At 49.3% G+C, this 18,277-nt stretch overlaps 1 pseudogene; it reads right to left on the bottom strand.

Moving 5' to 3' along the window:
* Nucleotides 1-1,434: 1,434 nt before the first annotated feature.
* LOC134369063 (F-box-like/WD repeat-containing protein TBL1X) lies at nucleotides 1,435-17,988 on the bottom strand (annotated as a pseudogene).
* Nucleotides 17,989-18,277: the final 289 nt, after the last annotated feature.

Below are 18,277 nucleotides of genomic sequence, written 5' to 3'. Positions count from 1 at the left end.
AGGACACTGAGCATCACCAGCGTACGCCCAGAGCATGATGCTTTTGACTGGGGTGAGCTGCGAGAGGAAGAGGGTGAGCGGACACCTTCTCACAGCAACTCGACACTCACTGGGCATGGAAAATGCACATCAGAGACGTCGTGTATAAAGTCGACCTAGGGAACAAGGAGACAATGATTGAGCAAGCAAAGGAAGAAATGAGATAATTGGCTTGGGGCCATTTCTGTGGAAGCCTCGTTGCTGCAGGGGCCGTAAAGTCACAGGAGGCTTGTTTTGTTATTGTTTTCATGATGACCGACGTTAGAGCACGTTGAGATGCTAAGGGGAATGATCCCGTGGAGGGAACACGATGATGATAGTGGGATGGAGGGACAACTGCAGGAGGGACGTTCTCTCTTCAGGGAGAGCAGGAAGTGGGACATATAGCCAGGAGTCTGGGCTGGTCTGTGAGGATGAGGCTGTGACAGAGGGGAGTCTGGCTCTAAAGATGAAACTGTGACCACGAGGCAGCTCCCATCTGACTTTAATTTACTGGCCATTTTATCAGCCAGTTTAGTTGTCACACCATCAAAAGCTTTAAGTCTACTCATCTCCCCCAGTACAGAGTAAGATATCACCATCATCGTCACCGTCTACTACTGTGCAGTGATGGTAGGATATATACACCCAGCTACTGTCCTGAGTGTCTCTGAATAAGTACCTTCTGCTTGAGGACAACTATATTCCTAACCAAGGCCTCAATCTTTAGAGTGTTAACATCAAGTCAGGTCACTGCAAACACAGCATTCGTTCTCAGAATCTCTTTAGCTTCTTCTTCTAAGAGTTCTTCCTGAAATAACAGGAGTGGAACATTCTACTCTTAACTGGGTCTGGCGAGCTTCTGGCAAAATAATGCTCTTGAATGAAGCCTAAAGCCACGTGGTTTGTGGGAGGCCACCTTTGTCACTTATAACCCCTCTTCCCAATTCTGGCGGTGACTGGTTGGCCACTCCACTACCTCCGAAGCTGGTGTCTTAGGGGACTCACTATATACAATGTCAGGTCAAGTCTGGCTGTGGCTGGGGGAACCTTTATCCCTGCTTGAAATTCCTGCCCATGTAAGCCCTGAGTTGAAGGAATAAACCAAGCCCAAGTTCCAAGGTGAACTCTTTCCCTTTCCTTTCTCTGCTGTCAGGAAAACCTTCAGCAAAGCCAAGTGCCTGAAGCCATCTCAACACGTGCCTTCTCCCAGTCTCACTTAAAAGTGCCTTCTCCAAGTCTCACTTAAAAGTTCTATCTCGGCCCCTTCAAAAGGGAGCTACGACGTTCAATGCTCCAGCAAAACGTCCTGTTCTCTCTGCGTATGAGGAAGTTCTGCTGCTGTGCTGCTGCCTCAGTGACAGCGGGCCAGGCTGAGTTCAGGAGCCGAGGCTGGGCTGTGCAGGCGTCCTGTCCTTACCTCGCTAGCATGATGTTGGAGTTGGGGTTGCTGGTGGCCTGCCTGGTGGGACTCCACTTGATGGTGTATATCTCTTTGCTGTGAGCTTGCAGGTCGTGCACACACGTGTCCTGCTTCATGCTCCAGATCTAGAGAACACAGTGGTAACAATATGAGTAAGCTATGTCCCTCCAGTGAGCCAAGAGACTGCTGGCTGTGAACCGTACACAAGCCATTGGAATGTCCCACTGGATAAAACTGCAGGTCATTGCCCAGGAAGGGCTGGGACTCCTAGCAGGACCCTTGACTGGTACATCAGACTTCACTGGGCGAGAGCTAATCTGACAGTCAGTAATGGGACAAATTATAGAGGAAGGAAGAGGACTCAGTACAGATAACCCCCACATGTGAGACTTGCGTTCAGTACTGTGGGCTGTTTAGGGTAAAAGAGCTCATCCCTACAGATGCCAACTTTACCTTTAATGTCATGTCATCAGAGTAGGATGCTAGCAACATTCAAGAAGGATCCCATTTAATAGCATTGACCTCTTTCTGAAAAATAGAACGGGTTTGGAAAGGATATCAAGGCCTGAGAACAGACCCACTGGCTATCCAGCAGGGGGCAGTAGCGCTCTGTCATCATGGTGGCCGTCCACCAGGGGGCAGTAGCACTCTGTCACCCTGCCGTCCACCAGGAGGCAACAGTGCTCTGTTGTCCGGACGACCATCCACTAGGGGCAATAGTGCTCTGTTATCCCAGCAGCTGTCCACAAGTGGGCAGCAGTGCTTTCTCATCCTGCTTACCGTCCAGCAGGGGGCAGAAGCCCTCTGTCATCTGGCCGACCATCCACCAGGGGGCAATAGTGCTCTGTCATCCCAGCCGCTGTCCACCAGGGGCAATAGTGCTCTGTAACCACTCTGGCTGTCCTCATGGGAGCAGTAGCACTCTCTCATCCTGCCTACTGTCCACCAGGGGGCAGTAGTGCTCTGTCATCCCAGGGGCTGTCCTCAAGGGGGCAGTAGCATTCTCTCATCCTGCCTACCGTTCACCAGGGATCAGAAGCGCTCTGTCATCATGGTGGCCGTCCACCAGGGGGCAGTAGCACTCTGTCACCCTGCCATCCAGCAGCGGGCAGTAGCACGCTCTCACCCAGCCATCCACCAGGGGGCAACAGTGCTCTGTCACCCGGCCGACCATCCACCATGGGCTATGTTGCTCTGTAACAACCCTGCCTATCCTCAAGGGAGCAGTAGCACTCTCTCATCCTGCCTACCGTCCATCAGGGGGCAGTAGTGCGATGTCATCCCAGTGACTGTCCACAAGGGGGCAGTAGCACACTCTCTTCCTGCCTACCGTCCACCAGGGGGCAGTAGTGTGATGTCATCCCAGTGACTGTCCTCAAGGTGGCAGTAGCACTCTCTCATCCTGACTACGGTTCACCAGGGGCCAGTAGTGCTCTGTCATCCTGCCATCCACCAGGGGGCAATAGTGCTCTGTCATCCCTGTGGCTGTCCACAAGGGGGTAGTAGCACCCTGTCACCCCAGCAGCTGTACACAAGTGGGCAGTAGCACTCTCTCATCCTGCCTACCGTCCACCAGAGACTGCTGCTGAGGGCAGTAGCGTTCTGTCATCCTGCTGGCCATCCTCCAGGGGAAGCAAGATTCTGTCATCCTGCTGATCGGCCACCTGGGACTTTCCCCAAAAGCAAAGCAAAGAGCCTGGGAGGCCATGCGTTTTCCTTTTTCATCACTTTGCCTTGTTCATTTATATAAAAGCACAGCCATATACCACAAATGAGCAGCCACCCTCATCAATATTTCTTGAAGGGAAAAAATTCCATACTAGGAAGGAAGCAAATGAAGAATTCACATACAGTATAGGTAGCAAATAAAAACACCAAAACCACAGCTGTTTTAAAACTGGACATGGAAATCACTTCCCTGTGCATTTTTAATGCTACAGCTACTGCTTCTATCTAAATCTGCTACCTTTTTCTGGCAAGTGGCAGTGGCCGGGGGTCAATGCAGACAAATGAAACCCCTCAGCCACGGTGCGGTTCCACGGGGAACAGGAGGCCCGTGTGCCCCAAGTGCACGAGCACACGCCAGAGCCCAGAGGGTGGCTCTGTAAGAACACACAGGAGAAACAAAACCCACCCAAGGGGCTTGCCCTCCAGTGCAAACAGCCTGGAAATACAAAGGGCAGGGGAGTTCTACCAGGCAGCTCAGCATGCTGGGTGCACAAAGGAACAGGACTGTTCCTGAGGGCCACCAGGGCCCCGAGATCCCGAAGCTAAGCCCCGGGGGACAAAGGCAAATGTACCCGGCAGGCAAGGGAGAGGGGGACACACAGGGAACACGGTTCTACAAAGGAACAGCCTGTGGCAGAGGAACACTGTGCCGCACATGGAGACCAAGGAGAAGGTGCACCCACAAGGGTCTTTTCCTTAGGGTGACTGTAGGGCCCCATCTGCTCAGGACAATCCCACAATATTATGCCTGCTGTCCAGCCCAACAATTAACTAACTTCACACTCATAACTCATTTTCTAAATAATTTCATACACCTAAGAACTCTGGTTTGGAGGATAAATTATATGGTCACACTACATTTTAAGGAAACTGAGTTGTGAAGGGTGTGAAGCAAAGAAGTGGCAGGGCCACATCAGTGTTCCACATGGCACGGATGGCCTGGGAAAAGGGAGGAAGAAAGCCTGGAGTCCAGGGAGTGGGCTCCTGTGTGAGCAAGGGGAGGATGAAAGGGTCAGATTGGAGAGTGGCATGTGCACAGATTTGCCTGTGATTGCCCAGGGTGTGTAAGTGTGCAGACGTGTGTAAGTGCATGGATGTGTATGAATACATGGACATGTGTCTAAGCAAGTGGCCATGTATGCTGGTGTGCATATGTAGATGTGAGTGTCCAGGAGTGTGAGTGGGCATGCATGTGAGTCCAAGGAGTGGGCACCTGTGAGCCAGGGGAGGATGAAGGGGTCAGACTGGAGAGGGGATAACGTGTGGACCTGTGTGTGAGCGTGCAGACGTATGCGTGCACACATGTGTGCGCAAGTGAACATGAGTGTGCATGACTTTGTGTGCATGTGAACAAGTATCCATAAGTGTGAGTCCGCATACGTCTGCACGTGTGTGTGAGAATGTGGCCGTGTGGGGGTGTTCATACACGTACATGAGTATCCAGGCGTGTGAGTGGGCATGCATGTGAGTCCAAGGAGTGGGCTCCTATGAGCCAGGCGAGGATGAAGAGGTCAGACTGGAGAGCGGATAATGTGTACACGTGTGAGTGTGAAGATGTGTGCATGCACATACGTGCACACAAGTGTACATGAGTGTGCATGAGCATGCATGATTTTGTGTGCATGTGCACAAGTCTGCATAAGTGTGTCAGCATGTGGCTGTGTGTGGGTTTTCATACACATACATGAGTGTCCAGGCATGTGAGTGTGCGTGCGAGTACGCTTGAGTGTGCCTGCGTGTGTGCGAGTGTGTATGCATGTATGTGTGTGCGTGCATGTGCTCGAGTCTGGAGGTGTGAGTGAGTGCATGCATGTTTGGGAGTGTGGGCGTGTGTCAATGTGCACAAGGGTAGCTGGTTCTGGCTGCGGATGCTGACAGGAGAATCGATGGGTAGGTTTCTTGGGGCCCAGGAATTTGGAGCCAGTCACCATGAACTGTCTCAAGCTGAACCCTCCTGGGAATGGAGCGCCACCTCCACCCACCCGCCACTCTCAGCCCAAGTCACAATTACTAGGAAGCATCGAGAAGTGGCTCAAAAGTCTCAGGAAGAAGTAGGCTCAGCCACATTTCGCTTGAGGCTTGTTCCAACGATTAGCCACAAGGAGAGCCATTTAAAGAGCCAAGTGGTGGCACGGTGGTAAAATCCCGGGCATGGCAGCTGGAAATCACATAGCTATGTGACCTTGTACCCTACGGCACACACAGACTGCGGGCAGCACTATTAAAAGATTGCAGATCATCCAGGATTAGTGGTGAAACAAGTTTAGACCAGAAAACGCAAGTGTCCCTTTGTAACCACAGCCAGATATTCATGGGGCAATGGATACCTGTGCTCCAAAGAACCTTCTTTTGGAAGCAGGAACGCATTGGGCTGGGAGCTGAGACTGGTGGGTAGTAATGAAAGGCAAAGGCACTGAGGGCAATGGAATTGAATTCCCTTAAATTGGGGGCATGATGGCAACTCCCCAGGGGCTTTGATCAGACCCCTCTGCTTTAACAGGGGATCCCCAAACATAGTATTTCCATTCTCTGCTGTCACTCCCCATCTATTCACTTATTACTCCCCAAACATAGTATTTCGATTCTCTGCTGACACTCCCCATCTATTCACTTATTACAAGCATCTTTTCCTTTATATCCTCGTACATTTTTTTCATAGCCTTTGCCACAAAGTCCAACATCTAGATCACCTCAGGGTCACTTTTTCTCACTGCCTTCCCGTCACTGATTTAATCCACCTGCCTAGGGTAGCTGCAACAGTTCAAGAGCAAAGGTCTGCAGAGGAACTGGTCTGCTGTCATGGCATCCTTTGATTCTAGGTAAAAAAATATATATATAAAAAGGCTCCCACATCACATTCTCATGAACTCAAGTCTGAAACTCAGAAGTCCCACTTACTGTGTGTCCTTGGAAGGTTTTGACTGGGCGGTCACAGCCAAGTCTGCATACATGAATACACATGTCTGTGTTACAGGAGGCAAAGGTAGTGTTGTGCTGCCAGTCCACATCAAGAGCAGGGGCTGTGGAGCAGGAAAGACAGGGAGGACGCTGACATTTATCAGCTGTGCACAGAGCTCACCTGACTTAGAACAATTGACAGCATGGTGGAGAAGCCATATCTAGTAACACGATAAAACATATTCCCTCGTGAACTGACTCTTTGGTTTAAAGACCTTAAAGACCCTCTCCTCCCACATTTGCAGGGACGACAAGATGCCTCTGGAGAGAGGCCCCGTGGCCCTTTCTGTGCCCCACGACATGCAGCATCTCTTGCTCCCACGGCACAGGTGAGAAAGGGCAGGTGAGGTGTGCTGGCTGCCTGCCGCCGCACCTTCCTGCTTGAGCAGTATCACCACGGTGGGCCTTTTAGACTTGCTTTCACAGAGAGAGCAGGAAAAAGAAGAGGAAAAAGATTTCATAGCCTTTGCTCAAGACACCCCAATTAAAAAAAAAAAATCCTGCAACACATTAATGCATCCCATGGATTCGGGGATAATTAGAGTCAACAAGAATCCCATATTAGGGATGAAATTGGGTGAAAGGTTCAGGACTCGTGAGGAACACCCTCCCTGAGTCCAAGAGACCCTCGGCTCTGCTGAGGGTTTTGAGATGACTGCCCTCTGGTCACTCCCCGCTAGACCTCTCCATGTCCAAGCTTTCCCAACTCCTTGATCTAGTGTGAGCCCTGCCCCTGAAGGGACCTCAGAAGTAACGACGATGGGAACAATACAAAGGTTAACTAATGCTGCACTTTAGTTACGTTCTCATTCTCTACTTTCTGGGTTCCTTGCTGAGACAGCAGCAGGAAATCCAGACAATTTCCAATGCACCGAAATGCCCAGGGCCATTGTTAAAAGCCCAGCCCTCGTTCTGTCCTCAGAGCCAGTGCCCCAAGATGTTGGAAGAACACGTAAAGACCAGGTGGTGAAGGCAGAGCGGCCAGACTCCATCCTTGTTCTGTCCATCAGTCAGGTCCTGGGGTCTCAGCTGCACACAAGGATGTTCTGATAAGCCCTCAGGGGATGCTGAGCATGGAGTGAGACAAGCCATCTCAGGCCGTCAGCACAGCTACCAGCCAGAGAAGGGGTACAGATGTGTTAGTCCCCATGGCTGTTGTACCTGTGGCCTCCAAGCCTCGTGCCTGTCCACTTACAAGGAGCGGGTCTGCGGCTGAGGGCGACTGCTCCCACCTCCTCTCAGGCACCCACTTGCTCCAGTGATCACTTGGCACTCCGGGGACCTCATGGCCATGCACTGCTCATGTCTGTATAGTCTCTGCTCCCCTGAGGCACTCCCACTGGAACACTCCCTAGAGGCATTTACGCATCAAGTGAGAGGTGACGGCCGGAGGCGGGGGGCTCGGGAAGGAACAGCAAGGGGGAGAGGGAGCTGCTCACGTGATGTACCCCTTCTCCGTAGGAATCTCAGCGAGTCCCTTTTATTCAGGATCATCACAGGCTGCTTCTGAGAAAGAGAAGCTCTGGAATTGTGCCCTGTGCTCACAGAACCCTGACTGGGAAAGCTCATGGCCTGAGGGCTGTGAACAGTGCCTCACTAGAGCACACGTCACACAGAGAACAGGGTGCTGCCTACATAGCGTTTCGGGCCATTGTAACCAGGTAATGTCTTCAAGGGCCAGGAGCTCAGTGCTTTGAGGCTTAGCCATCAAGGTCTGACCAACCTCTTATGATACGAGCTCTCACCATTCCTTCACTGATGGGAACGGCCCCTGCCTGTGCTGTCCGTGCAAACAGTGCAGTTTGTGCTGAGCACCTGCTTGACTCTGGGAGTCTAGAATCGGGCATGGGGTCGGCAATGGGTGCCTCCATGTGACCAGCCCCAAATGAAAACCCTCAGCACCAAGTCTCTAACGGGCTTCACTGGAAGACAGCTGACTTCTGGGGGAATTAAGCAGATCCCGTGCGACTCCCCGGGGAGCTCACGTCTGTTCTCCCTGGGACTTCATCCCTCATGCCTCTTCCCTTTGCTGATGTTGCTTTGTATCCGTTCCCACAAGAAGTTTAGGTGTCTATGCTGAGTCCTGTGTGTCCACCCAGCAGACTGCCAAACACGGAGTGGTGTCGGGGACCCCAACACAGCAGCCCTCCCGGAGCAGCAGGACAGAGAAGCCTGCCCTGGCTCTTTGGCTGGTGTTTCCAGACTCGGGAGCAGGTGGGTGTTGAGGCGTCTGTACCTTGCAAACCTGAACGACAACACTTAACATAAAATGGGTCTCCTTCCCACCAGCGAGGTTGCACAGGCTGCTCCCTCTGTGCATTCACAATTACTTTAAGGGACATTTCACAGAACTCTGAATCATTCCTTTTAAATTACAAAATCAAAACAAAACTAACCTGAAAGGAAAGGAAACTGTTGTTTGGCTTCTCCTGTGTGGGCATCCCAAATGATTGTTGTCTGCACGCCACAAACAAAGGAAAAAGTTAGTAATTATTCTTCTTGCAAAGTTTTCTCATGAAAAGTGCATCATACAAGAAAAGACAGTGGGCCCTTATTCCTTCTAAACCACCACAGTCCAATAGAGCTATTCCTTTAATTTTTCTGGGAAGCTGTAGGAAGTTCAGGATGAGGACAGGTCATATTAGTAGGAGAAGGGGAAGCAGAGGGGAGTGTTCTTTTCTCTGTAGTTTGGGGGTTTTTAGTGGCTGGCTGGTAAGGGGATCTGAACCTTGACCTTGGTGTGACACCGTGCTCTCCCCAAATAAGCTAACTGCCTAGCAGTGTCCCACAGAGGTATCATGTGAGTCACTACACTAATTTTTAATTTTACAGTCACCACATTAAAAAGAAAAAAAGAAACTGGTACAATTCATTAACAGTGTATTTTATTTCACTCCAATAATGCCAAAATACTATTGTTTCAACATGTAATCAGTATAGAAAAATATTAATGAGGTATCTGACATTCTTTCTTGCCCCCCATCCTAGGACTTGGAATCACAGCGTGTTTTACACACAGCAGTTTGGACGGCCACATGTGATGACCTACAGCCACAGGAGCTGGTGCCTACTGCAGCGGACACAGCAGCCTTAACTGATAACTGAGAAAACTACCCAAATCAGTGGTGATGCCCCCTCATCCCAAAACGCTAAAATACCTGTACCAAAACATATCTAAATGTCTTTCCAGCAGTTTTCCAAATGAAGAGCTGCACAAACAGACATTTCTGGAAATTCCCCTCACCGACCATCCATGAACCAGGACCACGCGATGTGAAAAAGCCATCGGATTATGCCCGGGTCAGGCTCTGATTTACAGTAAGGAAAAAGGTGATCGGCAACTCGGAACACAAAGTAAATCATGAATTCTGATGAACTTACTGATGCTAGGAACATACTTAAAGCAGCAGCCAGGGGCAGCTCCATAAATACCATTGGAATTATGTCTTCATTAACCGGAATTTTCAACGACATTGGAAACTTTACACCTGTCTGTCAGTGGGGCTTCATAAAGATTTCATTTTAAGAGCTGGTTATGTTTTCGGTTGATTGTAGAAACATTCAGAGGGATCACTCAGAGCAGCAAGTGTCTTTTAAACATGGTATTCCTACATTTGGGGTCAGCTCTAGACCACCTGTCACTGTTTGTCTGCAACTGTTTTCTTAATTTCTCAAGCACAAACAAATGTGGATTATATATTGTGAGTACAATCGGTCCTTTAATAATGGGCGGGTTAGGTTACCGACCAGGACACAGTTGAAAATCCACGTGTAACTCTTGCCTTCCCCAAAACGGAACTACTAATAGCCGACTATTGATCTGACTTGTTACCAATAACATTAACGTTCAAATAAAACATGTTTTCTGTGTTTTATATATATATATATATTATATACTGTATTCTTACAATAAAATAAGCTAGAGAAAAGAAAATGTTATTAAGAAAATCATAAGAAAGAGAAAAAGACATTTATAGCATTGTGCAGTATTTACCAGACCAAAAAAGTACCATGTATAAGTGGACCTGTGCTGTTCAAGGGTCAAACTGTAAGTAAACTCACAAATGTCTGATACATTTTCACATACTACAATCAGTCACTGGAACATTTAGTTGACGTTTATGTTAAATATACATTGAACCAAAGAAAACATTTCACAAAAGCTTTGAGAATGTGAAATATATTTTTGTCACTTTGGGTTAAGCATACACTGAAGGTCACACCAGCATCATCGTAATTTACATTTTCTCCATGGGTATTATGTTCAAGGACACTGTTATTATTCCTGCCATGATTGACTAAGGAGAAAAGAGGGACATACATGACCCAAAAGACTAACATGATTCCAAATACGCATTTTTTACTGATTGTACAGTCCGTCACCTGGTAGAGTCAAAATAAATAACAGGTGAGAAACACACAAATGAATGTACAATAAAGATCCGCCAGGTGGTAAGGTGGCCAGGAAATGATTTAGAATGCTCGGCAAGTCGGAGGGCAGAGTTACTGGTAACCAGGGACTGATCCTCCTCCACGCTGCAACAGCTGTGTGTCACTAGACAAGGTAATAAACCTCTCTGGCGCTCCAATTCTTCCTCTGTAAAATGGAATTGAACATACTAATGCCTGCTTGCTGTAAATGTTAGCGATCATTTTCATGAATTATTTTCATAATTCAAGTGGCAGTTACCAATGGCCTACTGAAGGCATGACAGAGTGCTGTGTATGCGTATTAATTGAACTAGAACATATTGGGAAAAATTTGATGGTAGTTACATGACACATTTAGTGTGTCAACCACAGCAGCTTATCTTTTCTTATATTATAATAAATTAGGCTCCCAAGTCTGAATGAAGAGTTTCTTGGCTTAAATATAGAGAAAAGGAACAAATGATTCACTGACCTACACAGTTATATCCACATACAGGTGCTGGCACTCTTTCTGTCATGGGGCCCCTGGTAAATACCTTAAACTTTGAGGTCCAATGGTCTTCTATTGCAACTCCTCAACTCGGCCACTAAGGCGTGAAAGCGGCTACCGACAATTCTCAACAAATGAGAGTGGCTGTGTATCAATAAAACTTTATTTAGAAGAACAGGTGATGGGCCAGTTATCGCCTGTGTGGGCTGTACCCTGCCAAGTGCACCCATGACTTCTCCAAGAATGTGATGATGTTTAGAGTTCGTTTATTATTTTATATTAAATTTTACACCTTGAATGAACAGAAAGCAGTAACAGAGTAAAGTTTTCAAACTATCATGAAACCAGTGTAGTTTCTGTGGGGGAATGGTTCTATGTCTCCTTCCTCTTTGTTCTGGGATCTTCCACCCCATGATGGCTTCGAGAGGCACCTGGCTCTAAAGCCATCACATCTCTCTGGCAGCCCTGTCCAAGTGCAGAGTAAAGGAGTCCCACTTTGGCTCCGTGGCCTGTCAGGGGACAGTGCCCTGTCCCTGGGTCCGTTTTACTCCTGCTCAGGAATTGTGCAGTCTACAGTGGGAAAAAGGAGCTTATCAAATTAGGAGAGCAGAAGTCTGCTAAGAGAAAAGTCTGTGTCACTAACATCACTCTAGGGGTGAAAGTTTACACAGAGCACACCCACACCCCCTGCTCTGTCCAGCCATTGATAAACACAGTCTGGAGATTTTCCTCTCTTTATCATTAAACTATGAACCTCAAAAGAAGAGACACTTTGCACAGAGGTCTGTACAACAGTGGAATATACTGACAGAGATTACATGGTAAAATTAACACGAAGATCAAAATTACAAAAACAAAACCTATACAGGTCCTTTTGATTTCTTAAGGGGAAGGAGAAAGCCTAAGAATTCAAAGAAAACATCGTGTTATCTGGAGAATGAAAATAAACATGTATAGATCGAAAGTATTTGTTTTAAGTTAATACTCACTTTGTCTACACCAGCACTCAAAATATAATTCCCATTTTTGTTCCATTTCAAGGCAAAGATGGGGTCTCTATGTTGGCCTAAGGTGCTGGCCAGATTACCTGTTATGTAAAACAAATACAGACAAACATGTTGACTTCAAAGTCATGGTCTGTTCACTTCACGGTTACATACAGAAGAAGGTCCTGTCCAACCTCAACACGACAGACACAGGACTACCGTCTTCCATCCATATCCTTGCAAAACGGTCATATGAACCTGTGGCCAGAAGTGTCCCATTGCTCTGCGGGCCAGAAAGAGACACAAACCCACAGAAGCAGCTTAGTAGTGGTGGCACCAGAAAAGCACACAGAAATCGCCAGGATCCCAAGTCTAGAATATTCCTAAGCCGATAACTGATGCCACATTAAGAGACTAACGGGTCATCTCTGACTACTTCAGCACACACTGCTGTTAAATTAAATGCAAGACATGTGGACCAGGAAGTGAGAAAGCCACACTGGAACCACTCAACATGTGTGCTGTCTAATTAAGGACAGAATTTAAAATACCTACAGAAAGTCATCCTAAGACTATGCAGAAAGCAAAAAGAAGTTGAACGGCATGTGTCCCACGTATAAATGCACTTAGCTGCTGGTCCTGAGCTCTCCAGGTGGAAAGTTTTCTTTCCTGGCTGCTTGTCACAGCTCCCCAGCTGAGCCTTCCGGGGGTCCCACCTTCACGCTGTGAGGTCCCCCTCTCAGCGCCATCAGGCTTGACTCGCTCATGTGTGCTGACCATGGGAAGGCATGGACACCCAACACACAGCTCATTCGATGCCCGCCATGGCCTAAGCAGGATCTCTTGGAGATGGAGAGCACCTGTGAGCCCACAGCTCAGGGCAGGGCCACCACACATTTCAAGGGGCCTGGGGGGTGGAAGATGCTTACGTTCCAGTCCAGTGAGGTGACATCTTTGTTACTGGGGACATCGTGTCCCCCCTCCCGTATACATTGCCTCAGTACAAGCTGGGTAGAATCCCCGTTGCTGTGTTCATTAAGGTTCCATATCCTGGCCGTCGAGTCTCCAGACCTGCAGAATAAAAACACACGCACGTCGGCTCTTGGTGGGAACAGCTCTTTCCCCCCCTCCCATCCATCCCCCCTCCTCTCCTCCCCACCTCCGCATTTATCAGTTTTAAATGTCTTTGATCCCCATCCCATGGAGAACACGGCGAGGAATGTCGACTTCACAATCCGAGACACACAGAGCTGTGGAGTTAACAGGACCTGCTCGGGATCTGCTCATGTCGGGAAGACGTGACACACGAGGTCAGACAACAGCACGTGTCCCTTGAGGCAGAATGCCAGAAGCGAGCAGGGGTTCCCCTGACCATGGAGCGTCCCCCCCCTGACATCCTCACCCAGAAGCCAGCAGATCGCTGACAGGGTTCCAGGTACAAATGAACACCTCGGACTCATGGCCCCGAAGGACTGTGGCTTTGTTGGGTGGAATCTCAACGTCCCAGTCAATTTGCATGGGTTTTGAGTGATTATCTGTTGTAGGAAACACAAAAAGTCATATGGCTTATCAATAAAAAGGAAACTCATTCTCAGGGGGCTTCTGTTTTAGGAACACCTTGTTTTTATGTACTAGGCGATACCATCTCTGATGATTATAACTAAATCATGGCTTTGTGTGATTGGGTATTTTATGTCTCTTTGTATTTTGCCAGTCTTCAAACTTGAGTGAGGAATACACTAATTTATTCCATAAAACTGGGGCCAGTCAACTATGACCCATGGGCCAAAATCTATCCTGCTGCAGCCTCTCCTCATAAATAACGTTTAAGTTATTTACCGACTCCCATATATTTATGCATTACCTGCAGCGACTGATATGGGTTGAACCGTGACCCCAGTACCTCAGACGGTGACTGTATTTGGGGACTGGGTCTTTAAAGAGGTGATTAAGGTAAAATGAGGTTTTTAGAGTGGGTTATAATCCAATACAACTGATGTCCTTATAAGGAGAGGAGATTAGGACAGAGACACACACAGACGGACGACCATGTGAGGACACAGGGAGAAGATGGTGTCTACTAGCCAAGGAGAGAGGACTCAGGAGGAACCAGCTTGCCTCACCTGGAGCTCAGACTTGCAGCCTCCAGGCCTGCGGGGAGAAATGTCTGCTGTTTCTGCCGCAGATCTGCAGTACTCTGTCACAGCAGCCCGAGCAGAAGAGGACAACTGCTTCTGCATTTCAAGACAGAGTTGGGTCACTGTGACAGAGACTGCCTGGCCCTGAAAGCCTGTGACAGCCACTGTATGGCCCCTTAGGGAAAGTTTAGTAGCCCCTGCTTTATGGGAAAGAGAAGGCAGCGGTCCGATCTAACTAGCACAGAGTCAGCAGCAGCTGACAGTTTTGTAATGCTGTGTAGAGTTGAGTCTGCTGTTATATCTTCTTGTTCAGGTATTTTGGTGGAAAACCCCAGGAAGACAAGGACTCACTTCTCAGTGGCAGGTAACCTAAGATCCACTGCTTCTGGGTCAACACATAAAAATATGAAAATTCCTGGTGAACCTGCTTGGATTGAGAAGCCTGACACAAAATCTTCACAGCCTACCCTCAGGAACAGCGGGGCTGTGAAAAAACCCTACTTCTTTTATGCTTCCCAAGTTCCCATGTGGCTGGGAGAAGATGAAGATAAGCAAAATGATCTTCCATGTTTGGTGGATCCATCCCCTGGTGATGGCGAGAGGACAGCTGGCGTCCTAGCCAGCCGTGCAGTGGGGGCCTGGGACTCTGTAGAGGCGTGCAGAGTAGGCTGTCACCTGCTCACTTATCCACAGGCGGCCATGGCATACTGCAGCCCCAACAGGCTGGTCTGCAGACCAGGCGTGAGGTGCTGAGAAGGGGGTTGAGCTGGCTGCTGCAGAAATTAAGAGCAGTGAGCGAGGGTGCGTTAGCCACGTGCACCAGCAAGAGAAGGAGGCTGGGCTCCCTGGGGCAGGGGTCAGTGCCCAGAAGCAGCCTGGGTAGAAGAACTCCCACTCCCACGGCCACTGCAGGGAACAGCCTCCAGAGGAAACGACCAGAGATGGGGAACGGGTAAGGAGCCGACCTCAGACCAGAGGGGTGGCAGAATGGCTCAGGTCCTTGATGGAGCACAGGCATGCCTTGCATTCTGACTTTGGGTCCCAGGACATGGCACCTCTTTTGTCTCTGTTGTTCTAGTTTTAAATAGATTTTCTGATGTGGGAGTTAGTTGGTGGAAGGTGCACCGGGCCTGAGCAAGTTTTGTGATATGATTGTCGAGCTCTGACTCATCTGCTGCATACTCTTGGGCGATTAGCTAACAGGTCTAACCTCCCGGGGTTTTGCAATGACCAAGTAAGATGATGTCTGGTGTTCGGGGCGTGGTGCCCTTGCACTGACCATGGGCTCGACTACTAGACCATAATTTGGCTGAAAACCCTCTGCATGGAAGGCTGAGAGAGATACTTGCTTATGTTGGACAGTGATCATCTGGTACTTGTCCCTGTTACACGCGAGCCTTCAGGAGCAGGGCAGCAGGATTTCATAAAATCCAGGATGTGTGTCGAGAAGGTCAGGTCTAAGGATTTAGGTGACAAACGGGGAATGTGAAGGTCTTCCGGCCGTACAGTAAGCAAGCACTGGAAAGCAACTGGTGAGAAGTTGACAGCAGGCAGATCTCTAAGAAGTCGTTGCATTCGCCCAGCTTTACAAGCACAATAAAGCGCCAGAAGCCCCACACTTAATTATTGCGTGTGCTCGTTCTCCTCCCCGTTGACCGTGGCCTCTCCGTTCTTTGGTGGATTTTGCTGGGAAACTGCTGCCGGGGCTGCCGTGTCTGCCATGACTGCTGCTGCAGCCGCTGCTGCTGCCGCTGCGGCCGCCGCACTGGCCTGCTGCTGCGCGAGCTTCTCGCGGAACGCCTGCTGCTGCGTCTGCACCACGTCGGGCATCACAGCGTCTATCAGGGACAGGGACTCTATGGGGCTGCTGTCAAACACCGTGCCATCCTGAGAAAGTAAGCCAAGGGCAGCCGTCAGCAACCGCAAAAGAGGACATCGAGGACCAGACTCTGCCTTCCAGGTGGGAGAGGTGCAGGAAGGTGGCCCAGAAACAGAGACGCCTGGGAGCTCAGGGGCTGGGGTCGGGGGTCGGCGGCATCAAGCAGGTGCCCGGACTGTAGGGGCAGGGCAGAGGGACTCCATGGTGGGCCAAGGACCGGGAGGTGGACAAGGGGAATCGTCGATGAAGAACTAGGTATGGTGGCTGTCCTGAGGGAGACCTGATATTTGGTAAGTGTCAACCTGAACTGGGGCATTAAGGATATGTGAACGTGTCTCCTTTATTCCTAGACAAAAGTGCTATATCCCTGATGCAAGGATTCTCAACAGGGGCAGGGGTGTGTGTATGGGGGGAGTAATTTTGTCTCCTTGGAGGACATCAGGGAATGACTGGAGACATTTTTCATTGTCACCACTTGGCAGAGGGTCTACTGGCAGCTGGTGGGTGGAGACCAGGGATGCTGGTCCACATCCTCCAGTGCACAGGACAGTCCCCACTACAGAGCAGGGTCCAGCCACAAATGTACATAATGCTGAACAAGAGAAACCCCGTCTGGTGCCACGGTAAGTGTGGAATCTCTTAGTACCCACTTTTGTGGGAGGAGTAAGTCTTTGGAAGCATCGGCCCCGATTTAGAGATGCCTGCAACATTCAGGATTTCCTTCCTGGTGCACGTGCCCATCTGATCTAATAAATTAAGCACTTGCAGCTACTTGAAACGATGCCCTGGGTTCAGGGTTTAGACCGAATACAGCCACGATACAACCGACAATGACCTCGTTTACTTCTGATTCATATTTTTCTGTTTTTTTTAAAAGATGACCGGTAAGGGGATCACCCTTGACTTGGTGTTGTCAACACCACGCTGTACTGAGGGAGCTCCAGTCTGGGCTTCTGATTCACATTTTTGTCTGAACATCTTTCGATTCTCTGGTACTATCAAAAAAATTTCTGTACACACTTAAAAGTAAGACGTGCTTTCTAAATACTCGAATCACATGAAACCCTCATTGCTCCGGGTTCTGCCTCGTGGACGGAGAAACACATTTTTGTGTGCTCTGAACTTGAGGAAGGCAGGATAGAACTGGGACACGTGGACTCATCCGTGTGGGACTCAGCTGAATCCCGAGAGCACAGATGAAGGGGCCAGGGAGGAGAAGGGATCTGTTTAAATCCCAAATAACTGACTTTCAAAATTTCTATCAAATCGGCACAGCCCCAATCTAGAAGGTGGCAGGGGATACAAGAGAATCTGTATGATTTTAATTGATGGTTTTTGTTCCATCCTTCCCCGGATCAGCTCCACAAAGAGCACAGTCGTGAAACCAGCACCTGAAGTCACTTTAACACAGGGCCATCATCTCTCTGTCCCTGACTGTCCCTCTGGTTATGCCCTCTGTCAGGCTCCCAGGAATGCTTGGAACCAGAAGCGTTTCACAGTGTGAAATTTTTTCTGAGTTTGGAATACTTGCATTATACTTACTGGTTATGCACCCCAAATCTGAAAATCCAAAATCTGAAATGCTCAAGTGAGCATTTCCTCTGAGGATCACATTGATGCTCAAAAACTTCAGATTTTGGAACATTTAGGACTTCGGATTTGGGATGCTCAAAGTGTAACAAAAACCAAACAAACAACCCCAGCTTGCTCTCAGACGCCTGCAGGAAGCACACGCGGGCTTTGGACTGGGGTCCCGAGACCCCGCTGCTGGGAAGCCCAGCCCCGCAAACATAACGTACCTCGTTGATGCTGATCTCAGCCTCCACGTACTGCAGCCCCTTCTGCAGGATGGAGATGAGGGCGGCGGGCGGCACCAGCGTCCCATTGATGTTGGATTGGCTGATGTGGCTCTCGATCCCAAACGTGAAGGCTGAGTGGGAAAAACCTGCCGCGAGAGGGAGGCCAGGCAGGTGAGACCAGAGCAGGAAGAGCGGGCAGAGCCAGCAAGCTCTGAAGGGGGCAGCGCGGATTTCAACCACGCTTCATTAACGGGGTGGCCACTGCTGCAGGACTGCGGCTTCCGATGTGGGGTCAGGCAGGCAGGAAAGGGCAGGGGGAGAGAGACGAGTGTGAGATCAAGGAAGACTGGGGAAGGGATGAGGTTCCTTCATGGGAGGACCCTTTCAGTGCTATTAAGAAGCAAAAGGGAACAGAGTGGAGGCTGCC

Source organism: Cynocephalus volans, unplaced genomic scaffold (assembly GCF_027409185.1).
Source record: "Cynocephalus volans isolate mCynVol1 unplaced genomic scaffold, mCynVol1.pri scaffold_35, whole genome shotgun sequence".
Lineage (NCBI taxonomy): Eukaryota > Metazoa > Chordata > Mammalia > Dermoptera > Cynocephalidae > Cynocephalus > Cynocephalus volans.
The sequence above is the reverse complement of the archived record's forward strand: the minus strand, read 5'-3'. Positions and strand labels throughout refer to the sequence as shown.